The sequence below is a fragment of the Peromyscus californicus genome, unplaced genomic scaffold (genome assembly GCF_007827085.1).
Source record: "Peromyscus californicus insignis strain IS unplaced genomic scaffold, ASM782708v3 Scaffold_4__1_contigs__length_199733344, whole genome shotgun sequence".
NCBI lineage: Eukaryota > Metazoa > Chordata > Mammalia > Rodentia > Cricetidae > Peromyscus > Peromyscus californicus.
Window position 1 is genome coordinate 112,537,522 of NW_026294562.1, and position 11,831 is coordinate 112,549,352.

The 11,831-nt window shown below is 43.7% G+C and overlaps 1 long non-coding RNA gene across 1 annotated transcript; it reads right to left on the reverse strand.

Annotated features, from left to right (window-relative positions):
- Positions 1–270: 270 nt before the first annotated feature.
- On the reverse strand, positions 271–10,692 carry LOC128125158 (uncharacterized). The gene is made up of 2 exons (XR_008223104.1): positions 7,798–10,692; positions 271–7,611 (listed from the first exon to the last, which is right to left on the reverse strand). It is a non-coding gene; the product is annotated as an uncharacterized LOC128125158 (long non-coding RNA).
- Between the last annotated feature and the right edge of the window lie 1,139 nt (positions 10,693–11,831).

Here is an 11,831-nt window from a genome sequence, read left to right on the forward strand (position 1 = left end):
TTTACTCATGAGTCAGTGGGCATTTGGATTGTTACTATACCTTTTGCTGTTATTAGTAATGTTGCTATGAATGTTTGGGTATCAGTTTTTGTGTGGAGCTGTGGTTTTCATTTCTCCTGGTTCATGCCTAGGAATGGTCTAGCTGGACCAAATGATAGTTCTGCATACTGCCAGACTGTTTCCCAAGGTGATTTTGCCATCTTACATCCGACTAAGAAGGCATACGAATTCCAGTTTCTCCCCACCCTTGCCAATGTTTGCTGAGATCTCTTTTTTTTTTTTTTTTTGCTTCATTTTATTTCACAGTTGCATTTTCACGTCTACACGGACATCATTTTTGGTGGTTACGAAGTGTTCTGTGTCGGTTGGTGTGCCGTTACTTAATCACAGCTTTAAAGTGGAGGCTTTGGATCTTGCCCAGTTTCGCACTGTTGTAAACCGTGGGACCTGAATTATTACCACACACTCCTTTTCTCCCTTAGTCTTTTTCCTTGATGTATGTTCCAAAGCAAACAACTGATACACACAGGTTTGATATGGCTTCTCTGATCACTCTGCACAGAAAATGGCCTGTTTGTAAAATGCCACCAGCAGAGTTGGTGCCTGCCTCCCTCCCCACAGCCTCTGTTAACAGAAGGATTTGTCGACTTACTCAGGAGAACTAATAACACCGGTGTGTTGTATAAAAGAACCATAGGTTGCTTTGATTTGGGTTCCTTTTGCTGTTGGGAACTTACAACATTTAACAGCCATCAGATAGCCCAATTGAGTCATGGAGCCAAGGAAGCCAGGCAGTGCAGGAAGGTCCAGGGATCAAAGCAAAGAGCAGAAGTTGAAAGAAATTCCCTGGGTGCAGGTGACCAGTCTAATGGGTAAGTAGCTGTAGGTGAAGAGGCTGCTGGGAAGGGCGCTGAACTGATCTCGATGCTTCCTTCTCCAACACCTGCTGCATTCAGCACCTCTCCTAGCTCTGCTTCTCCCTCTGATCATTCCTTCTCATTTTCTTTAAGAGCTTTCCCGGTCACTTCCCTCTTTGGCATTGGCATTCTCTAGAATTCCATTCCTGGATTCTTTCAGCATCTGAGTCTTTCTGAGGAAGTTCTAATACTATGCAAATTCCAAAAGCTCCCATCTAGTTACCTCCAGCTTAGGCTTTTCTCCAGGAGTTCCAGTTCTTGCTGTCTACCTTACTGAACGTCTATCTCCACAGGAAGTCGTCTGGGCACTTCGAGTCCAGTGTTTCCCCTTAGGCCCCTTCTTCCTCATATGCCCTGTCTTCATGATGGTAGCAACATGGGCCCCATCTCCTCAAGCCAGGAAATTGTTCGGAACTCTCCCCTACACTAAATATTCCTAACCGTACGTGGTTTTCTCCCCTAACAGACCAGATTTGTTGGATTTGTGTTTTCTCCCAGTAATCGTGGCACTATGGCACACATTAGAGTTGTATTGGTGGAAAATGTCACCTTAGGAAGGAAAATAAAAATGAACTGAGTGAACATGTACATAGAATGAAGGTAGACTCACTATGGACCCGCAGCCTTCATGGTAATTCCTCAGGCTTCAGCAGCAATGGAGGTTTCCTGGACCTTTCGCTAAAGGGTCTACATCAAGTGTGACTTGGCTGTAACAATGTTAAACCTCATGGTTCAAAATTCCTGGGAGAGCTTGAAGACCAACACTAGTTAAGAAAGTAGGGGTGGTTCAGTGAATTACTGATGCAAGAATAGCTGTGGAGAAAGACCCTTGTGTCCTACAGTCATTTATCAAGAAGAAAGAGTTGGCATGAGATGGATGATCTACCCAGAAGCTGTCTGCCACATGGCCGTAACCTCTGGCCCCGTCTTTCTGCTTCTAGTTTTATCCTTCTTGAACCCATGTTCTGCTGTAATGATCTCCCACAACTCAAGTCAGAGAGAGAAAGAAAAGTGTAGACTTTGAAATCCTTCCTCACTTCTTAGCAGGCTGGGGGCTGGCGGAGAGACTTAGAGCAATACCAACTGCCATTTACCTGAGATCCCACTCATGTCCACCTCTGCAAAACCTTCCTGACGATTATCTCTACCCTTCATGATAGCTCCACATCCACGACAGTATGCTTAGTATGTAAAAAGCAGCAGCCGAGACTGAAAGGAATTAGTAAGACTGTCCTAGGTATTATGATACAGTTTGGGTGGCCTTGGCGGGTTGGACCAAGGTGCCCCACGGGTGAGGAAGACACGCCATACAGACCCAGCGGGGGCTGTGGCGCATGCAAAGTCATTCATACCATGAGACACAGCATCTACGTGGAGAGTTTATTATAATAGATAGAGAAAGAGGGGGAAAGAGAGAGAGGGGGAAGAAAGAGAGAGGGAGAGAAAGAAGGAAAGCGGAGGCGTGCACACCTCATGTCAAGAAAGGGAGGAAGGAGAAGAGGAAGAAGAAGAAGGGAGGGATCTTTCCCCAAAGGAGGCCTTAGTCAGGACGCAGGGCGGGTCCCCAAGGGAGGGGGCAGAATGCCAACATTAGGGCCCATGACTGCTAAGTAGTGGAACTGACCCCAAGCTCACCACACCGGTTGTTTTTATGCAATGCAAGGGCTCAAGCGTGGGGTTTTGTGCCTGCTAGGTGATCACGCTCCCCACTGAGCTACATCCCCAGTCCTGGCACAGGTTTTCTCCTGATGAAACTTTCATTTTACCACACAGGTATGCTCTTGGATAACTTACTTCAATCCTAAACCTCCGTTTTCACATCTGAAGAATAAGTATAATGAAATGGTACCTACACTTTCACGAGGCTCAAATGGCATAGCCCATGTAAAGCACTTAGAAGTTAGCTATAATTAACATTGTAATATCCCTGGAACTCTAACCACTGAATCATCAGCCTGTCCTGTCCAAGGCCGGTCAGGTCCATGTGTAGGTCTGTTCTGGGCACTGAGCATACTTTGAGATCAGGAACTCAGCCAGTCCTTTCCATGTCCCTAGTAGGGGGGTGAATACAGAGCGGTTGTGTTTACCGAAGCAAAATAGGAAAACGGGTCTCAAGAGAATACATGCTAAGTCTATTCTTGGATTGTTTCTCTAAAACATTCATCCCATCCTTATCTCCCTGCAGCGCCAGCCTTAAAACATTCCGTTGGTCTTCGGTCCACACTAACCACCTACCCTGTGGTGCCCAGCTTCCTTTTGTCGTCCTTTGTTCCTGCCACTTCCTCTTTTTTTTCCCCTTTCTACTTCCTCCTACTCAAGCTCATCTCATGCTGTGTCAGGTTTCCATCTCTGTCGTTTTTGTCAGTGCTGAGAGACTTTTCCCTCCAATTCATGTTATTGCAGGCTTCCCAGAAATCTGTGGAGAGTTACAGTAACCGGGGAAAGCCCCACCCTTCCTTTCCCCCTCCTGCAGCAAGTCCTTGAGGCCCCAGAATATCTGGTGGAGTCAGCCTGAGCTCCCTCTCCCAGCAGGATACAGGCCTGTAAACATTGGACTCGGAGTTAATGTGCCCAGCCACACAGTCAGAAATTATTAGAAGCATAGGGGAGCTTAGGCCTGGCCATCCCCATGAGCTCACATGTGAGGAAGTTGTAGCAGCATCAGATAGGTTCAGAAAATCCTCCACTTGGGCTTCACAGAGATCTGAATTCTATTTAACCCTTCCTTTGAACTCCAGCCTTGAATACCGCATAAAGGGTTTGTCACCTGATAATAGACTCTGCACCAATAATTATCCTATATAATGATCTGCCTGTAATTAAATCTGGACTATTTGATATGTAAACATTAAACAAAATACAAGATTGAATGGGATTAAACTTGCTGGATGGACACATGCCTTTAATCCCAGCACCGGCAGGAGGGCAAACCTCTGTGAGTTGGAGGTCAGCCTGGTCTGCATAATGAGCCGGGTCAGCTTCACATTGAGACCCTATCTCAAAAGAAAAGAATGAGGAAATAAAATACATTATAGCTGGTAAAGAAAAGACAGTAAGGTGTGGTTAGAAGGAGGCTAGGTTTAAGACACCCAGACTGTTTTCTTTGTTCCATTTAGGTTAGCATACAAAGTAATGGTTTTTCACCATGGTATATATATTCACGAATATATATGAAGACTCTTCGATTCTTGTTTCAGCTACCACTGTTAATGGAGTATTGGCCAAGTCTCACAACCTCTGCTGTTAAACTGAAGGGTTATTCAGTATGACATCAAAGAGAACTTTGAACTCTGACTAAGTGCTATATAAGAAGGAGAAAGGGAGAGAGGACTTTGGGTAGGGTTTATTGTGCCTGTCTTGCCTAGGGAAATGAGCCTGAAAGTCATGTGGGATTTCTGAATGAAAAGAACAGAAGACTACTGTGGAGCTAGAGATGAAACCACCCGTTAAAATAAGGAGGCACACAGCAAATGCTCCATTCAGAATACAAGGCCTCGTGAGCTGTGGGAAGGGTTGAGTGGGCAGGTTATGGAGGGGTGTTGCAGGTCATAATGGAGCCTTAGGAAGGTAGAAAGTGAGAAACCAACCCCCAAAAGTTGTTCTCTGACTTTCACAGGTACAACGTAGGGTACCCAAGCTCTGCCATACAAGCACACACACATAAACATGGAATAAAATACACAGATTTCATATAAATGTTTTATAACACTTAAAATGTTTTAAACATATGAAAATACACAAACAGATTTCTTTAAATGTTTTATAAACATTTAAAATTTTTTATTCTATGTGTATTGGTATATGTCTGTGCACCATGTATGTGCCTGGTGCCCAAGGAGGTTAGGAGCGGGTATCAGATTCCCTGGAACTAGAGTTACAGCTGTTTGTGAGCTGCCATAGGGGTCTGGGTCCTGAAACTGGGTCCTCTGCAAGAGCAATCAGTGCTTTTTGGCTTCCGTAGTTTCGCTTCTGGCTAAGTGTTCTTGCTAACTGAAGTATGTCAAGCTAGAATATGGTTTTTTTGTCTTTGAAAGTTCACCCTAAAAAAGGCTCCAGGCTATACTGGGACCCGGAGTGTAGTCACAGTCCAGCTAATAAAGACTTTCTATTGGCTTAAACCTGTGTCTGAGCAGTATTCTCTGGTGGGATACCCCACAACACAATCCCTACAGGAACAAGTTGTTCCACACACACACACACTACAGCTGGTTACAGGCTGAGCTGCCCGATCTGGGTGCTGGGACATGAACTCTGCCTGAGCAGTATGTATTCTTACACACTGGACCTTACCTCCTGCTCTCTTCCAGTGCTAAATCTTCTTTTGGTCAAAAAAACCAACAGTTGCAGGACTCTTTGCCCCTTCTCTGCTCCTGAGGTCCCACTTCCCTGCCTTCTCTGGGGAGACTCAGCCCTGCTCTGTCTGTCATGTGCTTCCTTCTTAGTGTTTCACTTCCTTCTCGCTCAGCACGGAAATGACCCACAGGCCGAAACAACCAGCAGGCAAACAGCAAATATTGCCCAATCTGTTGTTTGTTCTTTCTGACTCTCATTAGTTGGTTACCCTGATTTTTCAGTCTGCAACATCCTGTGAGTTGTTGACTGGCTAATTCTGGTGAGAGCTGCTCCTCCTTTGTATCAGAATTCCACAGAACTCTCTGAATTTCCCATCAGATGATCACAACCACCCTCTGCATTAAGGTTCTGTTTTTGTTTTTGCACGTAATTCTCTTGTCCGTGATATCCTTACTTGTGATTAACAGGCAGTACATACCCAGAACTTGTTAACCCACTGACAGATACTATATTTGATGAAACTGACTTAGTTTTAGTTACATCGAAGTAGATCTTGGTCCACAATTACACTTACTAGACTTATACTCACATCCAGAAAAAAAGAATATGCTACAAATACATTAAAATACAATTTTTCTGGTTACCTTTCTACTACTCACTTCCTGTGTTGCAGTATAGTGTTATTGTTTGTTTATAATTCATACCACACCTTCTTCCTTCCTTCCTTCCTTCCTTCCTCCCTCCCTCCCTCCCTCCTTTCTTTCTTTTTCTCAGAAGAGAGACCTTATTCTGAGATAGAATAACAAAACAAATAACTTCAGATGGAGAACAGTAGAAACAAGGCTCAGAAGACATAACTTCTCCCTCTCTGTAGAGCTTCATGCCAGCTCCATAACTTCCCACTTAACCAACTGACCAAAAAGAAGTAGACCAAACCTTGAACTTCCTGTCATCCATATACTCCTATGCCTACAGTACTCCTCATAAGGGAAATGCTTAGACCCTTGAGGACATTTACAATCTACATCCCTTTCTCGATCTTGGACCTTCAGCAATGCTAAGAGAAAATGGGAAGTCACTTTGAGGACCTACCTTAATTTACTAGTAACTTAGCTTTAACTTGCATCTTAGGTGTGTGACCTAATCTTAGTTCTAATTACTTAGCTGCACCACTAAGGAGAAACCCACAATATGCAAAGAAGCTAGGAAGCATGCACACAAACTGTGTGCTCAGAATCCTGCTGTGCTGGAGGACAGACCCTTCCAGACCAGGAAGCAGCTGCTCGGGATTACACAACCCAGCAGGAATCTGCAGATGTAGGATGATGATACAATCTCATCACAAGGCCAGACATTTTTATCAAGAAACCTGTTGTGGAGAAAGACAGCTCCGTGCTTAGGAGTATTTACTGAACTTGCTTACGAGAAGGCTTATGGAATTAACAGTGGAACAGTGTGGCTAGCCTGTCACAATGGTGCCATCGTGAGACAAGTCCATGTAATGTAAAAAGTGAGGGAGGAAATAGAAACTCCTAGTGAAGACCACGTGGCCAGGAGCTGCAGAGCCCTGCCAGACTGCTCTTCATCCGCAGCACGGACATCAAATGCACCTCGTGGAAGTGCATGAGTCTCATCTGACTAGACGTTCATAGCAAGTTGAAGCATAAATCTGTACTCTGTCATTTCTATGAACGTACTCAGATTTTAAGTTCATTTCTACAGCACCAGTAAAAGGTAAACAATATCCATTCCCCATGGAGGCAGCCTTTGCTTTTATTTTTTTAACATATAATTTATTTTTATTTTCTGTGAATTGCCTATGTGCATGTCTATGTGAGGGTGTCAGAAACCTGGAACTGGAGTTACAGACAGGTGTGAGCTGCCATGTGGGTGCTGGGAATTGAATCTAGGTCCTCTGGAAATGCAGCCAGTGCTCTTAACCACTGAGCCATCTCTCCAGCCCCCAGCCTTTATATATAATAAGGATATATTTATGCATTTTTGGTTCCTGGCACACAGCTCCTAAAATGCTGGGGACTGCTGGAATTCTAAGTATCTCTTGTATAATAATGAGATGACTGGTAGCCTAAGCAAGCTTCAGGATGGGGACTAGAAGGCAGAAAGCCTTGATTTGAACTGTAAAACTTTCAGCCCTGTCCCTAAACTCTGGGACAGAAAGGATGGATATTGAATTCAACCACCAATGGCAAAATGACTTATTGTACACATCTACTTAATTAAACCTTCATGAAAACCCCAGCACGAGGGGGCCTGGAGAGCTTCTCAGCTGGCAAACACATTTACCATCCCTCCGTGGACAGAAGTTCTTACGCTTAGGACCCCTCTGAACCTGTCCTCTGTACTTTCTATCTAGCTGTTCATTTGTAGCCTTTAAAATAACCTCAGAGCTGGGCGGTGGTGGCGCACGCCTTTAATCCCAGCACTCGGGAGGCAGAGCCAGGCGGATCTCTGTGAGTTCAAGGCCAGCCTGGACTACCAAGTGAGTTCCAGGAAAGGCGCAAAGCTACACAGAGAAACCCTGTCTCGAAAAACCAAAAAAAAAAAAAAATAAATAAAATAAAATAACCTCAGAAATGTAAAGCATGAGCCTTCTTTAATTCTGTGAAACATTCAAGCAAATTATCAAGCCCCCAAACAGAGAGGGACAAAGGAAAGGGACAAGAGACAAGTTAAGACCAGGAGTATGCCTTCAGTGACCCGTTTCTAAAGTTTCTGCCACCTCTCAGTAATGCCATCAGTGACTCTGTGGATTAACCCATATATGAAGACAGAACCCTCCAGATCCAACACTTCCCCAAAGCCCCACCTCTGAACATTGTACTAGAGACCATTACATAGCATTGCACTATGAGTCTTTTTGAAGGAAAATTCATATCTAAATCATCAAATTACCTGAACGGACATTTTTTTTTTTCCGGAGCTGAGGACCGAACCCAGGGCCTTGCACTTGCCAGGCAAGCGCTCTATCACTGAGCTAAATCCCCAACCCCATGAACCGACATTTTTACAAGGAAGATTTTTAAAAAAAGGCCGATAGGTACATAAAAAAATTCTTAACATCACTAATCACCAGAGACATGCAAGTGATGGACTAGAGAGACGGCTCAGTGGTTAAATGTACATGCTGCTCTTGCAGGGAAGCTGCGTTCAGTTTTCAGCACCCACATGGCATCTCAAAACTGTCCATAACTCCAGTTTCAGGTGACCCAATATCCTCTTCTGGCTCTGTGGGCACAAGGCATGCATATGGTGCACACATATACATACATAAAGGCAAACATTCATACCCATAAAATAAAATTTAAAATAAGAAATCTTAAAAATTAAGGAAAATCGCTGGAGAGATGGCTCAGAGGTTAAGGACTGTTCTTCCAGAGGTCCTGAGTTCAATTCCGAGCACCACATGGTGGCTCACAACCATCTATAAAGAGATTTGGTGCCCTCTTCTGGCCTGCAAGCATATAATCAGACAGAACACTGTATACGTAATAAATAAAATAAATCTTAAAAAAAAAAAAAAAAGCCGGGCGGTGGTCGCACACGCCCTTAATCCCAGCACTCAGGAGGCAGAGGCAGGAGGATCTCTGTGAGTTCGAGGCCAACCTGGTCTACAAAGCAAGTTCCAGGACACTGTTACACAGAGAAACCCTGTCTCAAAAAACCAAAAAATAAAAATAAATTAAAAATGAAATAAATAAAAAGAAAATCAGAGGGAAATATTACCTCACACCTATTAAAATAGCCATTACTGAGAAGGCAAAAAATAGTGTAGGTGTGGATTGTAGAAAAGGAAACCCCCATACACGGTTGGTCAGTGTGTGAATTGACACAGGCAGTATGCAAAGCAGTATGGAAGTGCCTCAAAAAATTAAAAATAGAACTACTATATGATTCAGAAATCTCACTACTGGGTATATACATAACCAAAGAAAATGAAATCAACATGTCAAAGAAATATTTGCAATATTATTTACAGTAGCCAAACTATGAAACCAATTGTCTGTCAGCAGGTGAACAGATAGAGAAAACGTGACACACAGGCTCTTAAAAATAAATCTTACCATTTGCGACAGTTCACATAAACTTGCAGGCTATTATGCTAAGTAAAACAAGCCCGGTATAGAAAGACAAATACTGTAAGGTCTCTCTCGTATGTGCAAACTGAAGTGGGTGAACTCAAGAAGCAGAATGTAGAATGATGGTTGCCAGGGTCTAGAGGTGAAGGAAGAGGAATATAGGGATACTGGATGAAGAATCTAGTTTCAGTAGATCAGGTGGCCAGGTCACTAAGTTCTATTGTATAGCGTGGCAGCCATAGTTAATAATATTATTATATGTTTGAAAGTTCCTAAAAGAGTAGATCTTAAGTGTTCTTACCACAAACAAAAATATGTGGTGGATGGATCTGTCAAATGTGTACATATATCAAATCCTCATGTTGCATACTGTAAATCGATACATTTTTTACTCATATACTCCACATTCCTCTCCAGGAGAATGGAAACATAGAGGTGTCTTGACATTGTGTCTGGTATCTGAAGTGAGGACTGAGCTGTAAACCTGGAGTCTGATGCTAACTCTTGGTAGTTAATGTCAGACTTAAGTGAATTGTTGGAGGCACTGTTAGTATCCAAAGAGTTGGGGAATTGGTTGCTGTGAGGGTAGAGAAAATACCTATGTTTGGTGAGCAAAAATAGATGGTCTTGGATTAAATATATCTGTTTAGTTGGGGGGCAAAAAACAACAAAATGCTAGTATAAGTATCCCCAGAATTTCCCAAACATTTTCCTCCCCCCCCCTCTCTCTTTCTCTCTCTCTCTCTCTCTCTCTCTCTCTCTCTCTCTCTCTCTCTCTCTCTCTCTCTCTCTGTGTATGTACATAAGGAGTTGGGAATAATGTTTTTAGTAGATGTTGGGGTATGCTGCATTACTTTTCTTCTAATGTTCCAGGTCAAGATTTAATATTTGCTTTGTTTTCTCTATTCCATTTCCTTTATTTACTTCTGGCAAATGTCAAGCAAACTCACTGTGTTTGGAAGCCTACATCAACTCCATTTCTCAGTCCCCTCTCCTTTTGGTTCGGCCATGCACTCCATTTTCTAGCATATTCTGTTTGGCAGTGATGGAAAGGATTTAAACTTTGAGAACATGGTGAATGTTGCCATGTGATTTGAGAAAGCCCTATGGAACACAAATTTAAAGACAGAATCTGCTACAGTGTCTGCTTCGCGTTCCTAACCATGTCGATCTTTGATATCTACTTTATTTCTTTTTAAAGACCCAAGGCCCCAACAAAGGTCATTCTAGGCTTCCCCTTTCTGGACCCACACATAGTCATTGCCATCTTCCATACCATTTCTCCCCTGGCCACCTAGAATGAGCACCTCTTTCGGGTGGGGGGTGTTTCACCTGTTTCTTAGTTAGGGTTTCCATTGCTGTGAAGAGACACCATGACCACAGCAACTCTTTTTTTTTTTTTTTTTTTTTTTTTTGGTTTTTCGAGACAGGGTTTCTCTGTGTAGCTTTGCGCCTTTCCTGGAACTCGTTTTGGAGACCAGGCTGGCCTTGAACTCACAGAGATCCGCCTGGCTCTGCCTCCCGAGTGCTGGGATTAAAGGCGTGCGCCACCACTGCCCGGCTCACAGCAACTCTTATAAAGGAAAATCATTCATTGAGGTGGCGGCTTACAGTTGAGAGGTTCAGTTCATTATCATCATGGTGGGGAGCATGTCAGTGTACAGGCAGACATCATGCTGGCTACATCTTGATCAGGAGGCAACAGGAAGTGGAACTGTGCCACTGAGCGAAGCTTAAGCAAAAGAGACCTCGAAGTTTGCCCCTACAGTGACACTCTTCCTTCACCAAGGCCACACCTCCCAATAGTGCCACTCCCTATGAGCTTATGGGGGCCAATTACATTCAAAGTACCACAACCTGCACATATGTCTGTGTACCACTTGTGTTCCTAGCACCCATGGAGGCCAGAAGAGGGTGTCAGATCCCCTGAGACTGGAGTTATAGATGGTTGTTGGTCTCCATGTGGGCGCTAGGGATCGAACCTGAGGCCAGTGCTCCTAACTGAGCCGTCTCTCAGTCCCACCTCGTTGCTCTCTGCCACATCATCAGCTTTCTTGCTCCATCGGCTTGCTAATTCACTCAGCATATTCAGCTTTTTTTTTCTTTTTCACAAAATGCTGTGGATTTAGGAAAACAAAAAGTAGTACTCGGTAATTCATATGCTGCTTGTTCAGTGCTCAAATCAGTGATTCTTATCCTCAGAATTAGAACCACCTGTTGTTGGGGACCAGCTCTGAGCTGTCAAAGGAGTCTTGAGGGGAGGAGAGAGGAATGAGGAAATATTAAATAGAAATATAGTGGAGACAACGAGAAAGACAGAGACACAGCATAGCTTCAGGAGGGCCCTGGGTCAATACCCAGTCACCCAGAGTTTTATTCTAAGGAGCTTTTTATACACAACCAAAGAGAGGCAAAAGACCTCCCCCTTTCAAGATCAAAGCACAATGTACAGCCGAGGGTAGACCCTTCAAAACACCTGGTAACCATGCCCCTGGCCAATCATCCTATTATGCAGCCCTCCTGG